Source organism: Corvus brachyrhynchos, unplaced genomic scaffold (genome assembly GCF_000691975.1).
Source record: "Corvus brachyrhynchos isolate BGI_N302 unplaced genomic scaffold, ASM69197v1 scaffold101, whole genome shotgun sequence".
Classification (NCBI taxonomy): Eukaryota; Metazoa; Chordata; class Aves; order Passeriformes; family Corvidae; genus Corvus; species Corvus brachyrhynchos.
In genome coordinates, this window is record NW_008237239.1 from 12,500,865 (window position 1) to 12,518,969 (window position 18,105).

The window sequence follows — 18,105 nt, forward strand, 5'->3', positions numbered from 1 at the left end:
CGGTGCGGGATCTGTCGCCGGCTCCGGGCGATGCTCCGGGGCGGGAGCGCGGGGAAGTGCCGGGATCCCGCCGCTTCCGCGGTGCCCCGGGGCACACAGAGCAGCGCTGTCCGCCCGGGGCCGCGGGCAGGTGCGGCGGAAACGCGGGCAGCGGCCCCTCGGGAAGTTTCCTGAATGCAGCGGGCAGCCCTCGCGCAGGGAGGGAGGATGACTGCGCGTGTCGCAGTGTGAGGAATAGGGAACCAGGAGGCGTTTCAGGATTAAAGGTATTAATTTGCTCGTCTCTCCCCCCTCCCCCCAAATTTTGCATGCGAAGCCCATCATCTGTGCGGGTCGTATCGCATGTACGGCCGGGTCTCTTCAGAGCCAGTTAAGGTTAAAATGGGATCGTCTTTTGGCAGTGGTACCCACCGGAGGCTGAAATGTAGAACAAGTTAAATCGCTGGAGATACAAGTCAAATATCTTCCTGTGCTTTCTGTGCTTAGCTGGAAACCCATAATCTGTGGGATCTTTTTGAGTTTCTGCTGCTGAAACCACACATAATTGTAAGCAAAAGGGAAAAGCAATTGATGCTGGAATTTGAACTGAACTCTGTGAGACTGTGCTGCTGAACTCTGTGAGACTGACTTAAGGTCTCAATACTGGTCGCTTTTGTGCCTTTCTTATGTATTTGCAGTTTGAGTACCAAAATGAGATTTTATTCCTTCTGACACCCCCTCTAAACCAAACAAACACATCCCACCCACCCACCCCTAGTTCAGCATACTTTTCTGTCTAAATCCCTCATTAATTAACCAGAGTGTTAGTACCTATCTAAATAATATTCAGAGAAATCCTGCTGGTTCTTTCCACACATGAAGGATTAGAAATACTTTTCTCTGTGGGAATTGGTTGTCCCCCAAATACTGCAGAGTATTTCAAAATATACAGTGACTTGACATCTGTTGAAGATTTTGCCCCTGTTTAAAGTGTTGCGATGGGGGTTTTAGTAGAAATAAAGCATGTGTCAATGCTACTTTGAAAAAAAAAAAAATTAAAGAGGCAGCTGTGCCAGGGGTTTTCCTATGCGATGAGTAAATACAGTGTTTGTGATGACATATGTAACTATTACTTCTGAAGATGACATATGTAACTATTACTTCTGAAGAAAAGAAAAATGTTACAAAGCTTCAGAAAACTACATGAGTTCTTTAATACAGAATATATGATATCTCTCATAATGACAAAATATGTTTTTACCTGCAGGTATTTGCTATATCATGCAAGAAAGCCTGCAAAAGTAGTTGTCAATTTTTTTTTTTGTTGTTTTTAGAAAAATGCCCCCATTCTAGATTTCAGAAGGTTTGGATACATTCCACATATTTCCAAAGGGATCTACCCATCTACCCAGGAATTTGGGAGTGTTAGAAGCGGCCAGGAGATCGAGCCTGTCAGCAGTTATTAGGTAATTATTCCAGTAATTTAACAGTCATTTTAGTAATCCGAGGCTCAGGTTTGCAGTCAAAATAAAATTTGTTCCCACGTTCTGTCAAAGCTGACAGTGGTAAATTGGCAACATAGATTTAGTTGTGGACAGGTCTGAAGAACTGGGAGATGAATTGATCAAGAAGCAGTCAGACAGAGCCATCTTGCAGTTTTTTGTATAGTTACGATTTTTTCTAAGATGTTTCTAATGCCATGTGTTGGTAATGAGAGCCATAAATAGAATTTTGAAGGTGAAATGTGGCAGACTGATGCTGACTGCGGAATGTGCTTGCTCTGAACTGTCAACATCAAGAATGACTGAAGTATGATTTCTTGATTTGAATCTCCATCTGTGGATATTTGTTATAAATTTTAAAAGTCTCTAGGATACATGTGGCAAATTTCTTGAAGATCCACATTTTCTAATGTTCTGTGCCTTTTTTTTCATTTTTTTTCTTCTTGCCTATATTTTAATGTTGTATTAAGGAATATTTTTGCATTTACTAGATGCTTGCAGATGTCTCATACTTATTGAGAACACATTAATCTAAGTATGTAAATCCTTAGGAAACAAGAAATTGAAATGAAATCTTAGTGTCTGAAAGAGAGAAATGGATAACATCTTCCAAGCTACCCTGCATCTACTTTTGCAAAGCTTCTGTCTTAAAAAATGCACATGGCAGCATGTTGCAAGATAATTTTTTGATATGAGTTACTAATGCTTTTTTAATCTTGTGCTGTGATTTTATCAGTGCGAAGATACCTTGTAGAAACCAACAGTGGTAATTTCTCACTTCTATATGTTTCCACAAATCTTCAGAAAATTCCAAGTGTTATTACTGCCTTGAAGTGTTGTGGCTTTTGGGGCAATCCTAAGCCATGAAGACACTGATTTTTTTTGATAGGCCTTGTATCAGTCCCTGACAAAAAAGATGAGTGCTTGCCAATCTTTTTGATGGGGTATTTCCATCATCCATAGTTGACACGCTGACTCTACAATGATCTGAGTGAGAAAGGAATGGTTTGGATTTTCCTAAAAGAGGGAGTTCATTTTATTTGGAAAGGTGCATGCAAACTGTCAAAGCTACGAAATTTCACTGCAAGTACCACAGCATACATATTGGAGAGTATTAGCTGGGTTTTGTTTTTCCCTTGTGAACTTTAGAATACTTAGCCCTCGATTAATTTTTATTTTCTATGTACCTAGAAGTTAATTTGGGCCATTTGAATCCTACTGATGGAAGTCAAATGGCCCTTACTAAGCGCAAGGAGCTTTTTAGAGCTCCATTAATGCTTACCTAAAGTCCTGCCAGAATGATACTTTGCAACTACTCCTTTTGCAGACATTACAAGCTTCCTGGAATGTTTACCAGAAGCAGTGAAGCTTTTTAACATTAATATTTAAAATACTAATGTATTTTTAAATTTAGAATGGAATTTGTTGATGTCTACTATGCTGATGGGTAAAAGAATCATTTGCAATTGAATGGATATATGAGACAAAAGGTGACATTCTGAAGGAGCCTTTGAACCTGGTGGGCATTAGAGCAAATCTTCCTGTTCCAGGGTCGCAACCCCTTGGAGCCAGAATCTTTCATGCCAGGAGATTCCGTAGTGCCTCAGTCTATTGAATACTCCTGTTCGTGGCAGTGAAGGCAAGAACCTACAGGTTCTGTAGGGCTTCAAGTAATAGCTTTGTGCTAAGAGCACTTCCCTATTTTCCTCCTTGCCTTCTCTCTTAAATGTTCATACAGCTGGACAGTATAGTTTCACAATTCTACCACATTAATTTATACTAATTTACCAACATTTTTGCTCTGCCTTGAATTCCATATGACAGGAAACAAGTTCTAATATATTAGAATAAATTTTTGGCTTTGTGTTTTAGAAGGTTAAATAAAGCAGACATAATGGTTCTTGCTTTCAATATCAGCTTTAATCCGAATACAGCATCTCCAAAATGAAGACCACTGTATACAATTGCACTATTTTTTTTCCCAATGTTAAAAATTAAAGTTCAGGTAGTTAAAAATGTTAAAATATAGATCCACATTGTTTCAAAGGCAATATTTAAAAATATAATCACATGGGGTTTTAATGAGCATTCATTTCTGGGGACAGAGGAACAGTACTGCTTTACAGAGAGCCCAAATTAACAATAATAATGAAAGAAAGACAAAAGAAAACATTCTGGTTTAGGGATCACTTTTCACTTTCTGGAGTGGAGTGAGTGTCATGCCAACTCCCACTTAAGCTTGTATTTGATTTTGGAAGGGTTCCAGATTGAAGTTTAATATGCACCACTGTTCAAACGCACCTTAAATGGCTGCATTACTGTTAATGGATAGAAAAACGGACTGCCTAAAAGGATGGAAGTGCTTTACACTGCAGTTCAGGAGCCCTTTGTGGCCAGCAGTAGTAACAGAGTACTAACAGTCACTCTTCAGAAGAAAGAAATGAAGACTAAATCCACTTTTCATATATAATAAATGCAGCAGAAGGAATTGAGTAGGGTGTGGGTTTCGCAGTTAGACACAGCGATGTGTTGACATGTTTATTTTCATCCTTGCTTAGTAGCAAAATGCTAAATATATTCTTCTTTGGTTACATTAAGGTATGTTTCCTTTCAACTTTGTCCTTGGGTTGACATGTGTTTGTTTTATTTTTAGCACTTGAAAACCAACAGAGTTACATCCCTATAGGGTGCGGTGGAAGCACTGGAGTATAGCACGAGAAAATGAAATCAGATGCTTAATACTGAATTGTTGCAGGTGAAGAGGCAAAGATCTTGATACTGATTATGACCAAAAAAAAACAAGTGGACAGACAGTACAGAATATTGTGAGATTTGGTGGGGAAATCACTCTTATCTGCTTGCTCAGAATGAACTTTTCTTGAAAAATACAGAATAGAGCTATGTGATAGAAGACTGGGCTTTCTATGCTTTTGTGGGTGGCTGTCAAGTGTTTAGTGTTCATTGAACATGAAATTCTGTGAATTTGTAATAGTGTTTTATCCTTCCAAGCTTATCTTGGTGGTGTGGAAGGTGGGAGAAACATGCAAAAATGCTTCATATGAATTATTGGTGAAAGAAATCTCAAAGATGTGCAATTTATTCACCCAGGAAAACTACCCTTTGAATTACATTTTATTTCATGGGGCTTTTTAGAGGGTTATAATATTACCCTAACTTTTTATGTCAACCTGAAGTCTTTGAAAGACTATAAACTACTAGTGAACATTAACAATTAGGCATTAATTTGAATAAAAAGGGGGTTTTCTTACTTAAAAATGAGCAAGAATGATCTGAGAACACAAATTTGGTTCATTTTGTGCCACTTAAAAAATGGAAGCATTTACTGAAAAGAATGTTTCTGAGGATGGAAAGGAGATAACCAGTGAGTAAAATAAAGCATAAAGATACAGGAATCAGTGCTGTTTCAAGCCTAAACTGTTGCAAATTCATAGAGTTGGGAATCTTGTAGGATATCATGCTGGTTTTGGCTGGGGTAGTGTTAATTTTCTCCACAGTACATAGTTTGGGGCTACATTTTGCATTTGTGCTCAAAACAGTGTTGATAATAAAGATGTTTTTGTTATTGCTGAGCAGGGCTAATACAGAGCCAAGGCCTTTTCTGCTTCTTGCCACGCTGGCAAGGAGACTGGGGATGCCTGGGAAATTGGGAGGGGACACAGCTGGGGCAGCAGATCCCAACCCACCAAAGGGATATCCCTTACCATATGACATCATGTTCAGCCTATAAAGAGGGGTGAAGAAGGAGGAAGGGGGGGATGTATGGAGTGATGTCTTTTGTCTTCCCAAATAACTGGTTACTCCTGATGGAGCCCTGGTTTCCTGGGGATTGTTTAACATCTGCCTGCCCTTGGGAAGTGGTTAATGAATTCCTTGTTTTGCTTTTCTTGTGCATGCAGCTCTTGCTTTCCCTATTAAACTGTCTTTATCTCAACCCACGACTTTTCCTGCTTTAATCCTGATTCTCTCACCCATCCTGGGAGACTGAGCTGGTGGGGAAGGGGGCGAGTGGCTTCATGGTGCTTAGTTGGCAACTCAGCTTAGACCATGACAGACATTGACCCAGAGCAGCATCCACAAGTGCAGAAACAGAAGACAAGTAAGGGAACAATACAGAGTTAGATTTGAAATTCTGGACACCAGTTGAGAAATTATGCAGTTAATGACCCTGAGCAGTCAATTAAAAAAGCCTATATATTCGTTCTATTGCCTCTAGGTATAAAGAGAAAATGAAAGGACATTGTGACCTTTTTGCCAAAAGCAACACTCAGGAATACAAACACATATAGGAAGCAAGTCTTTGATATCTTATGAGAAAATGAAATAAAATTTATGAGAAATGAAAACAAAAAAGAAGATATATTCTTGTGAACTTGTGTTTGGGAAGGTCTGGTGCAGATAGTCAACTCACCATTTAGTTTCATTGATAGAGAAATACCTCTCAGTCATGGGACATACATACCTAATACAGTTCCAGCTGTTTGAAGATAATAGATTAATAGCACAGTTGAAGCTGAGTCTCTGCAAAAGCTGGATCTAAGACACCTGGAACCAGAACAGTACAAGGACCCATGAGGAAAAGTCATCTGCAGGAAGAGATGCCCAGATTTCACTCCCAGTTCTGTTCTTCCACAGGAAATTGCATCTCTGTTGGTTGCACTGAGTTTCCTCCTATAATTTCCTACTGTTTCAAAGTCCTTGAAGTAATTTCTTCGATTTTGGAAGATGTACCATCTTCCATCTGGCTAATCATCACGAAGTAGAGGCCTTAGTTCTTGGTGTTTGGGGTTTTTTTGTGTTTTTTTTTGTTTGTTTGTGTGTGTGAAATGGAGAACTGTACTTATGAACTGGGGAAAATTGTAACAAACTGGTAGAGCTACTGAATTTTCAGCCTTATTTCTTTGTACTTAGGGTACATTTGTTTGTTTTTCTATTTCACTTGAATGGGCAAGCAAGAGAGACATTCTCTGTGGTCCAGAAAGAGTATCTGCTCTTACCATTTGCAAACTAAGGGGGTAGGAAGTAAGGGGAAATGTCTTTTACATACATTGTAGCCTTCATACATTTTGCTCCCAGCAGCATTCTAACTGCATTTGATTTCCAAAGGCTGGCGTTTGGGTTAGTAGCACTACCAACGGTTTATGTGACTATATCCTTCCCCGTCTAACTAGACTCTATCCATAATACTTCATCCTTGTAGGATAAGTGTGGCAGCAGTGGTGCAGTCAGTCTTGTCTGGCACATCTGATGGGCCTGACTCCTATAAAACTAATGCGAAAGAATGAGTGGACTTGGTGTCTCCAGTTTTCTTCCATGGTTGTTCTTTTTGGGTGGCTTTTGTTTGTTCATTCTTTTCTGTGGGGGGAGAGTAATCCATTTGAACAACAGAACTTTCCAAACCTTTTATTGTCAGATATCCTTTAGGGTCCACAGTCCATATACATGCACTGCGCTGTCAAATCAGAGCAATCTTTTCTTAATCTAAAATAATAATATGACAAAGAAAAGTCATCTTGGGAAGTGATGTTAGAAAACAATTTATAATTGATACAAATTGACATTGTAAAAGAAAACAGCCTCATTTAAGGAATATGAATGATTTCAGAATACTACAGAAAAAGCTGTTCCAGTAAAGGAAGTACCTTTTCTCTTTCCATCATTTCACTTAATATTTTATTTGGTTTAAAAATTGATCTATAAGATTGTAATGCTGGCCTCACCGAAAGCAAAAAGGTTTGATTTTAAAGCTCAAATCTCATTGGTCCAAGGCTGGAAGAGAATGAGAATCTTTTTTCTTATTGCAAATTATTAACTTCTTTAGCCTTCTTCTATGCTAGTGTCTTGTGTTGTGATCTTGACCTCTTAATTCTGCATTTGGAGAAACCATTGTCCTGGTTACAGTAGCTCATATCCCTGTTATATCTTTCCAGTCGCTGAGTCATTTTCTGTTTTTAGATTTTACTTCTTGTTAGCTTATTGTTATGACTAAATCCTACTGACTTTCTTCCCACGACTCTTGTCACTAAGTAAAGTGGGAAATAATGCATTCTTTTCTTAAAGCATATATCATGTCTTTGTCTTGCCACCCAAAACACAGGGAGAAAATACCTAGAAAGGGTTAAGAAAGAGATCTAAAAAGTGCTAGAGATAGGCTAAATGGGAAGGAGCTGCTGCTGCAGCCGGTCTTTCCCTGGTGTTTTACTGCCTGAAACTGTATCAGCTGTCAATTATTGATAGAAAAACCTGTTTCTGGAGGGCTGATTCTTCAGGTGCAACACTAATGGTAAGTGATTTCATTTTGCTACTTCTACTGCAGAATTATTTTACATCTGTTTCTATATCAGTGGGAGGTTCTGGTATGACTGTGTACTCTGCAGTATGTAATCTTGTCAGGTAAATCCATGATAAATAAACATTTTGCACTTTTATCAGGAATTGTATGCAGAAGAATTTGATATATCATCCTGCCACGTGTTGCTGCAAAGGTTTTGCTTGTTTGTTTCTGATTTTTTGTTTGTATATTTTTTTTCACTATGATCCTCTCTTGCAGACTATGTTAATTGAAATCCGCTGCTTTCAGTTTGAATGCTCATGCATTCTGTCCACCACATACATTTTGCAGTGAGTTCTTTTTCCGGGATTCTTGTTCCTTTTTAATATTTTTACGCTTTTTCTCATCCATCCTTGAGCTTGCAGTTTATCTTTCCTTATAACAGAGAACTAGATTCAGGAGCATCTACTGAATGCAGTAAACTGTGAACTGTTAGTTAGAAAAAATATGCTTGTGGAGAGCAGCATGAAGCATTTTCTGTGGCAGTATATCTATATATCACCTGCATAGTAATTCTTGTTCCTAAACATGTGAATCCTGCATGAGCTGTGAAATATGAAGTCCTGCCTCTGGACAGCCAAGCAATTCTGAAAGTGATACTTGAAGCTTGTAATCTTTGACAAGAAAGAGAGAAATTTGGCATCAACTCAGTTAGTTTGATCTGTAATTTCTACTGTGGTGAAAATTTGATTTAAATGGACTCTAGTTTTGACATGGATGAGACCAGAGTCTGTGTCTTAATTATAGTTCTGAATTGTGTCATCAGCAGGTCTGTCCTGGAACAGAAACATCATGATATAAAGTCCACAAAAGTCAATAGAAATATCTGTATTTACTTCACTAGGTTGCAGAGAAAATCCTGTATGGTTGATCTCATCAAAACTATAGACTTGAAAAAAATTTTTAATTTCTGTATGTATCTTCAGAATGATGGAACTGGGAAATTTCCTTAAGAAAACTTTTTCTTCCTTTGAGCAAAGGAGCATAAAAATTGGGAAGAAATTTCATGTTTGTGAAGTAATTGAGAGTACTTCATCAATAGCCAACTATGAATGCCAGTTTATTCTCCTTTATTTTCTGTTTGTATGTCAGTTGTGATCTCCTCCATTCACATTTGTACTAACACTTTGCATAAAACTTTTTCTGAAAGATTTATTTTTCTGGTTATTAGATGTGTTGTAACTTTTCCATACCTTTGGATTTAAAAATGCCTTTGACTCAGTTCAGTGTATTTCTTTTTTCCTCATCTGTGGTTATGAGCCAAATATACTACTCTCTGGCTACAAATATTCTTCTATAGTGTGAAGGGTATGATATGCCTGAGACAGTCAGAAGCACAAAATATGTATGCTATAACATAGTAAGAAATTAATGTATTTGTTTCTTTAGAATATTTGAAAAGCAGTTAGCTTTGCAGCCAGCATGCATTTGACTATGTAAGTTTGTGCATTTCTTTTTCATTAAGAATGCCCCTTTAAAAAATTTAAGATTAAAGCAATAAAAAATAAAATTGGTCCTTGCTAAATGAATTAAATATCCCACTGCTCTAGCCTCTGGTTGAAGACTTTTATTTCAGAATACTTTTCAAGTGTAACTCTTAGCTCTTAATCTTAACCAACACTTTTTTTTTTTTAATTAAAAAAAAAAGTAAGAAAAAAAAGTAAGACACACACCAGAACCACTTACTTTTAAGTGTGGCTTTTTGGGACTTGACCAAGATGGATGAGGACAGGACTAACTGTGATACTGTTCCAAACTTGGAACACTGCTTCTGCTGTGTTTAAAGCAATGGAGGCAATAGTCATGCTTAGGGCCATTATCTCCTCAGATTTTGGAATTATTTTAAACTACATTAAAAGCTCTGGTGCTATTGTCAGTATGGGCTCTGCAGCTTAGAGGCAATGTGTGATTGCTCAATAAATAAACTTTTGAATACTACAGGGGTACCTCAGTAATGCTGTACTTAGCATTCAGAAAGTACATTATCCTGATCCTATGAGTTCAAGCAAATCCCAGAAAACTATTTTTTGGTAGGCTATTCTCATGTTTTAAGCAAAAATTAAAGATAGTGTGTATGAAGTCTGGGGCACTTCACTTTTCCCTTTTGTTTTGGGTATTCAAAATACTCAATTTAGGATCAATATTTAAGATATTATTTTTCTAGGCTTTGTGACTACATGCTGTATTTCTCTACAGGTGAGCAGTATTTACACAAAATATTTCTATAGTAGGATAATGGAGTCTCATCTCATTACTGATGAGGATAGTGACTACTGAGATCCCTTACAATGGTTAAAATTGTGTGACACAGAGGATTTGGAGCCAATCCAGCCTTTAAGGGAATTTCTATAAATCAGGTCAATTCATTTAAAGAAGCTTCTGAGGGCCCACATCCTTTTGAAACTCCTTGATGTTTTCCTGTTTTGATTTGCAAAAATATTTCCAAATCAGTGGTACCCCGCTGAGCCCCAAGTACTAAGCTGTGGGGAGGAAAACGTGTTTTTGTGAAATGTTTTGTGGCTGCTGGAGTTTCTGGTTATTTATCAGCTGTTTGCAAACTGTTGCAAGCACTGAGTGTTGGCTGCAGTAGTCTCAGTGATATTGTAGGCCAACTGTGAATATTTCTGACTGTCACTTGTTCTTTACAGAATAGAAGTATATGACAGTCATTAAAATGTCAGAGGTCTACCAACACTCATACAAACATACAAGTATTGCCAGTGGAGCTGAGCAAATGATTTCACAGTTGGAAATGTCAGGATCATGTGATCAAGAATTTGGTGATTATGTTAGAGCACCTTTCTTGTACTTTCATGGTCAAGAAGTCTTTGAATAAATGTTTCTTGTGATTGCAAGAAACTTGTTTTTGGTGATTTATTCAAGATCTGATTATTGTCTTAACATTTGCACATTGGGTGCTGAAACTACAGGCTAATGTCTGCCAGTTTAAATTTCAGACTGCTGTGAGAGTGTCACCCTTGTTGCTAAACTAGAAAACATTGTTATGTGGCAGCATGTGAATTAGGATGATGTAATCTTCAATCAGAGTTGTCGTGGGCTGGGTGTGAGGACTGCAGCCCATGTCTAGTGATGCTGATGTGAATCTATGAATTGCAGGCCTATAAAATATGAGATGAAATGAGGCAGACCAACATGGGGCTGAGGCGTGGCTCTTGTGATACACAGAACTCTGTAGAAATTAATTTAACTATATTTGTGTTCTTGTGTTCCTGAACTTGAGGTTGTTTTCACACTAAGCCAATGCTGCCAGCTTGAAGCAAGGGAGAGAGAATTTGATGTGTGAGGGGGAACCGTCTAAAGATATCTTTTTCTCTTTTTTTTCTTCCCCAAGATCCTTAGCAAATCTCTCCCCAAGGTCTATTTATAATATAATGAATCACTGCAAACATATCAGCTTCATTAAAGATTAGTGCTTTTTATACTAAGACAGCTCTGCTGATATATGTAAAATGTTAAATTGTCCTATCTTGTATCCCTAAGGCCTCTAGCTCTTACTAGAGAAATAAATCTTTTGAGAAGTAAATGATAGAAAAAGAAAGGAGTAGTATAATTCCAGCAGTGGTTAGTATGTGGTACACAATTTCAAGCACCCTGTGATAGCTGTTGGTGTGTGTTGAGGTGCCGTAATGAAAAGAAGGGATGGCGCACTGTGAAGTCAAAAGCTGAGCAGAGATGCTCCCAAAGGTGCCCCAACTCAAATTCCTCTTCTAACTCTTTCTTGTTTACCTTTCCCCCTACCAAACTCACAATATTGATGTCAGACCTCAATATTACTATAACACCAGTATCATTATGGCACATTATCATCTCTGTTTGATTCATTAGAGGCTGTGTAGTGTGTGTCAGTCCATCAGTGAGTGTGGCTTCTTGCACTCAGTCCTCAAGACAAAGCAAACAATGTCCTTGTGCTGTTTGGTTCAAAGGAATGCTTCATGTGAGGTGACAGGGGTCCAGCCCTACTATGGCCATGGGTATTGGCCACACAGCTGTTGCTTGCAGAGCTGATGTGGCTGATAGGCTCCAATGGTGTGGGTGTTTCTAGGCTGAAAATGCCTACAGCACACTGTTCTAAATGAAGGTGGAATGGTTGTATATATTTATATACAACCATTTCTTAAATACATTATATAAAAATATTAAACAGTGGTTGCATATAATGGTTCTATAATAATTAGAGATTGGCTTCCATTCAGCAGTGTTCAGTGGAACTCCCTGAGATCAGGGGCTAGGAATACTTTATGTTCCAGAGTTAGTGAAATGTTGTCCTGCTGTCAGATTTATGGTGTTATTGACACTTACTGAAGTGGTGAACAGTAATACAAGAACTATGCATTGTCTCTGCTTTTTGCTGGCAGATAGTAGAATGTGAAATCTGATTTTTTTTAGCAGTAAGTGACAGAGATTTGTATTTTCTGAAATTTAGATTTCACTGTATAAAAGCACTGTTAGACTTGCTTGTTTGAGTAATTTTGTCAATATTTTTCCTTGCCATTACGAATGCTAAATAATATTTATTTAAAGTTCACATAATTTTATTTTTGAATTACTGATTTGTAAGTCATGCAGATTCTTTTCTCTTGTCTTGTCAATTAATATATTGTCTATGTTTTGCTGAAAAAGTGAAGAGATTCAAGCCTTGACCTTTTATTTTACTGTAGTTTTCTGATTTGGTCTCACTTTCTTTGTTGGCCCTCTTTCAATATTCAAACCATAACTACGAAACTCTATAGTATTCAATTTGCTAACAGTCTGAAATATATTTTCACATTAGAAAGGGCTTTTGAAGGGTGAGAATGAGCAAACAGATAGTCACATTGTGTGCTCTGCTATGAAAGTCACTTTGGAGATCATTTTTTAAACAGAAAATGAATCTTCAGATTTGAAAGATTTGACATTGATTTAAATTTGACCAATGATTTGAAGTTTCATTTTGGAAAATGGATGAACGCAAAAAGAAGCAATATTACTTCAAGCTGCCACTGAAAATAAAATAAATTGCTTCTTTGCTCAGTTGTGATCTCTGTGAGTAGGAAAGTATTAATGCCTGTGAAACTGATGTGAAACTTCCACTGTTTTAGCAGCTTCTAATACATTTCCTGTTTTCTGAAATCAGGGACTCTATACTTATCATTTCACATATGTTTTGTGATACTAAACAATGAAAAATTTCAATCCAAAGTTCTGAAGTGCAAAGTCAGGAGAAGACCAAAGTAAAATCTCCCATGAACTAACACTGGAAAGCTCCTGGGGCTCTCTACCACTGTGTGTTGGTGAGCCTTGGAGCTGGCACTGAAGGGTCATCTCCTGGCTGGACTCCAGCGATTTAAGATAACACGCTGTAGCTTGGCTTGATCATTTGTTTTAGTGGCTTAGGGAAATGTTAGAAACTTTAGAAATGCTGGCCATTTGGATAAACTAGTTCAGACAATTGTTTTACAGAACTGCATGATTCAAAAAAAGTAAATCGTGGTATTTGTAGCTCGTGTCTGTCCATTTAGCAAATCAAGCACCTGAGAACTCAGTACATTCACTTTATCTGAAAGAACTGCTGAATAAACGTCTCATGTCTTTGATGGTGGGAATGAGGGATGTTTAAATTAATAGACTTCATTTGACTGCAGAATATTTTGAATCAAACCCTAATTATATGCAATTTTAAGCCAGCTGACAGATAGCCTTTTAAAAACAAGCTTGTCACTTTGACATATCAAGCCTCAAAATGAGGATTACTTGTTGCATGTAGAATTTCTCTGTAAGAGTGAGAACTTGCCACTGACTTGTTCTTTGAGCATGTAACAATAAAACTGGTCACTATGCTTGCTTGTAGCTGGAACACTTCAACATACATTTTGTAAGGACATATATTTAAAAAAAATCATGAAAGGGTGTGAGGCTTTTAGTTCTGTGATTTCATTACTGAAAATTGTTATTATCTTGCTGAGCGTGGTACTGAAATAGGCATTTTTCTCTATTATAATTTCTGTTGATTTCTTAATCTCATTTTGAATCTGCATTTTATATCTTAATTCCAGATCAACAGTAGATTATAGGTTTGCATAACTGTAATAAATAGCACACCTCTCACTACAGTGTATCCAGGCTTCCACATGCTAAGATCTAAGGGTAAATGACTTAATTGTTAGATTGAGAAAACGCAGAACTCAAAATGTTTGCTAGGTCAATGCTCTGAAACTATGTCCACGTATTTCTTTTTCCTGTTTCTGGGAAATTTTTGTTATTTTAACTTTCCAGCTAATTGGAGAGTGAGGATTGCAGCACTGTGATGTTGTTCTTCCATACCTGTGGTCACCTGCCAAGTTCTGTAACTGTATCTCCAGTGTGTCTCCATTTCACTGCGAAAGCTCCTTATGTCAGGGGCTTTGTGGGTTTCTCTCCAGCTGCTCTGCATTTCCAGACACTTGTGACAGCACTGAGTAAATTGCACTAATGGGCTCAGAGGAAAGCAGTCTGCTAGTTTGAAAATCAGTTCTAAAATATTCCACTGTTGATGAGTGATTACTTATCTGAACGCAAAGAATTCAGGAAATTACCCTGACAATCCATTTTTGTACAATTTCACCTTGGTATGTAAGATGTTAGTTGTTTTTGAGAGGTCTTGAAATACGTACTATGGCTTAAGATCTGAAGTCCTGTTTTCTCTTCATGTATGTAAAGTTAAGCACCTGTATAACCCTGGGCACCAGTAGTGTCACAATTGCTTAGAAGGAAGGAAGTTCACATTAAAAACAGCACACTGAGTGATGTGTGGAACACAGAGTATTTTGTAGCAGGTGATTCTACCATTCTTAGTGATTAAATCCATCAGATTAAATCCATTTTAAATGTGCATATGCAATCTAGTCTCTTTTCTCAGGGTGCACAGTTGTGGTTTTATAGTTACTGGTATGATCCAAACCAGGTTGAAGAATCTCATTGACCTGAGTTGTTTGGAAGCGATTCTCAAATTCCACTACTTTATTTTCAGTTTGAATTTGATTCTCCCTGCTCTTTTTTGATCTGATTAATTAAACCTTTTTCTGGGATGTTTACTGTTCAGGAAAAAAAAGGGGGTGGGGTCTAATGACATAAAATTGCTATTTAGAGATTAAAAATAACATTTTCAGGCCCAGATTTCATTAAGACATAAAGTGAAGGCTCATGAAAAGCAGAGGTCACTTGTGAGTAGTTTGGATAAAAAAACCCAGGAAATTAGAGAGGGATTTGGTAAAAATACCTACCTATAATCTAGATCAGGAGAATATTTTTCAGGCAGTTTACTAACTTACTATGATACCCTTAATTTGTGTAACAGCATGAAATACTATTAATTTTTGAGTTTGTAGAATATATTACAACTTGGCAATGAATCATTCTTTTAACTGTAAACCACTTCTTTCCACTGTTCCCTGCTCTTTACCAAGGCCCTCTCATATCTTGCTCAGACTGTTCCTTTAAATGGACTTGAGCATCTGCTATGTTCTCTGTCTGTGTGCAACACTTCCCTCTCCAGCAAGAGTATCCTGCCTCTCCTGTCCCTGGAGGAAAAAAAGATCCTTCTTTCTTTTCTTTTTTGTTTGGTCTTCTGTGCCTTTCTAGGACAGGACTGTGTGCAATGTATCTCTCCTGCTGTCACTCTCACACCTTTGCCAGGCAGCTGTAAAGATAACATCTCATCATTTTTTTTTTCCCTGTAGAGCACTTTTAGTCAAAGTGCTTGTTTATATAAGAATGTGCTAACCTGATGAGGATGCATTGATTTCTTCTTCACAAGTCTTTCTCCACTTATATGTTAACCATTTTTGTTCCGCTACCCTTGAATCTGTACGGTTGAGCAACAGACCTTCACCAATTTATGTGTATCAGGATTTCAGGAGGGAAATGGTATATGCAGCAGGAACTGCAATCCTTTTCTGCTTGAGTGTGAATTCAGAGATTTCTGACAGCTGACTTGCTCCAAAAGTCCCAGTTTGAAAATAGAATGCTTTCTTCTATGTTATTAAAAGCAATCTCTTAGAAACAGGTCTCTCAGGTAGATTACTAGTGAGATATGCCTCTACGTTGTTGTAGCTGAATGTGGGTTATAGGTTATGCTTATTTTATAAGTAAAAACTTGTCACAGGTATAAGAACTGACTCAGAATTTGATGTAATCACAACCTGACAGTGCTGCTGCTGTTATTGTGCATGATCTGGGTGAGTCCTGCAATAAGCTTTGCTCTGTAAGTGGCAGAGGCTGCCTGCAGAGCAGTCTGTGCTGCAAGTCTTTTCCTTCAGCTGTGCTCTGACCTGGGAGTAGGGCTTGGCAATAATAACAAATCAGGAGGTGTGAGCTAGAAGAAGGTGCCTGGCGAGGACCTGGGTCAGAGAACAAAGTAACTTTGGGATGATTTCTGCTGTATAGAATTAAAAAAGATGTGTAGGAGCTTGTGGTTGCCAGGGCCTGTGCACTGCCATGTTGCCTGTCAGTGCTCTGTCAGAGTGTGCTCTTCTCCTTCCAGCTCCCTCCTCTCAGCAGCAGCCCTGCATCTTATGTAAAATATTTTGGAAAACTAATGGTTTAGAACTGCTGGTGCTTTGGTATTCAGTGAAATGGTTGGTTGAAGATGGGCTACTGAAGAGAAGTGAGGCAGTTGTAAAACAATTTTGAATCATTGCATACTAGCTTAGGTCAGAATACAGTTTAACTTTATTGCTATGGGATGTTGCTTTTGAGAAGTTAAAATCCTAAAGTAAGTTTGAGTACAGAGTACAGTCCCATTATTTTGTTTTCCATACCGTTGAACTACTGATTTTCCTTAGAATAATCTTAAGGCGGCCATAAATTTTTACCATCAACTCATGTAATTGGGCTTAAAAGTTGACTGGTCACAGACCTTGAGTGTTGGTACTTGATATTTAGACCTTAAAGAGTATTCTTTTGAGAAGAATAGAATAGTGTCTATCTAAAAAAAAGCAGTAATTCAGCAGTGTGGTGCAGTTTGGAATTTTATGGTCCACCTTCAGAATATAGTGTATTATAGTAACTTTGGGGAGATAATTTTCTGTGATTGTAAGATGAGTGAAAGCTCTATGAGCTGCTTGCTTTTTATTAGCATATCATAGCTTGTAAATCATGCTATATTAGTAAAGGGCTGGCGTTTCTCACAGGGCAATGTTAGTCCTCTTAACATTCTTCCAAATTTATTAAAAGTTTTTAGTCAGTACAGCAAAGAAATAACTACCAGGCATTTTTGTACATTCACAGAAGTCCTTAACTGGCTAACAGACATACTTCAGTATTATTCCCAGGAACTAAACATGTCTTGTACTCTGGTGGTGTTCTTAGCCTGAGAAACAGATAACATGCAATAGCCAGTGAGTCACTGTGCCCAGCACTGCTTTTCCTTCACCGCGGTTTTAAGGAGGACGAATGCTTTGCTTTCCCAACTCTGTTTCTAATTTTAGTATGCCAGCAGGCTTGAGGACTTTCAGGCCACCTTCTCAGATAATGTCATCCAAAATATTCAAACTTCAAAATGGCTGGGTGTTACTGCTGTGCTGTCTGACATTGTGTATACAACATCTCCTATTCTTTGTGGAAAAATACACAGGGGCACTAAATGAACACGAGGGAGAGTTGGTTGTCTTGTTACAAAGCAGATTTTGGCTCCTTATACATTTGTGACAGTCATAAAAGAACTATAATCTGTTCTTTTTATCCTTTTGCATTACTGGGCTGTTAAGGGTAAATATCTGTCTTGAAAGGAAGTTAGATCTTGCAGCACAAAATATTTGTTTTTATATTTTCTTAAAAGGCAGGTTACTTGCCCACAACATATGTACATCTCTTTCTCCTCTTTTGTGTGTACACACACAGACAAAGAAAAAATGTGGATTTATAAGTAATGTTTTGGTAATTTTGTTAATGCACATCTTGTCCAGTCTTATGACCAAATATATTTCACATCATAGGTCATGGCTGAATTTGACTTTGCTGTAATTTTCTGCTATTTATAGTAGAAGAAATTCCTTGAACTCTCTATAAAGCTGTTTTAAATAAGTCTTGCAATCACCAAAAGCAGCAATATAAACTGATCTAAAGCTAGTGTGAGGAACTTTAGCTACACATAACTTCAGAAAAGAAGTTAAAGCATTTAAAAGTCAGTAACATATTATATATGTTTTGAAAACTTGTAAATTTGAGGCAGCCTGCCAAAGACAGCATTTGTTTCCTTGCAGACTTTGGTATAACAGTGCTGCATGCCTGAAGTCATGT

At 37.7% G+C, this 18,105-nt stretch overlaps 1 protein-coding gene across 5 annotated transcripts in view; it reads left to right on the plus strand.

Moving 5' to 3' along the window:
- The first annotated feature begins 1,313 nt into the window (after positions 1–1,313).
- Positions 1,314–18,105, plus strand: part of TTLL7 (tubulin tyrosine ligase like 7) — a 63,975-nt gene continuing 47,183 nt past the window's right edge. For 4 of the 5 annotated variants that reach the window (XR_001860530.1, XM_017729988.1, XM_017729985.1 and 1 more), the window contains exon 1: positions 1,314–1,445. The gene's annotated coding sequence lies outside the window, so the exon portion shown is untranslated. Of the gene's footprint in view, positions 1,446–7,679; positions 7,783–18,105 lie in introns of those variants that run through there. The other variant, XM_017729987.1, reaches the window with a different exon arrangement.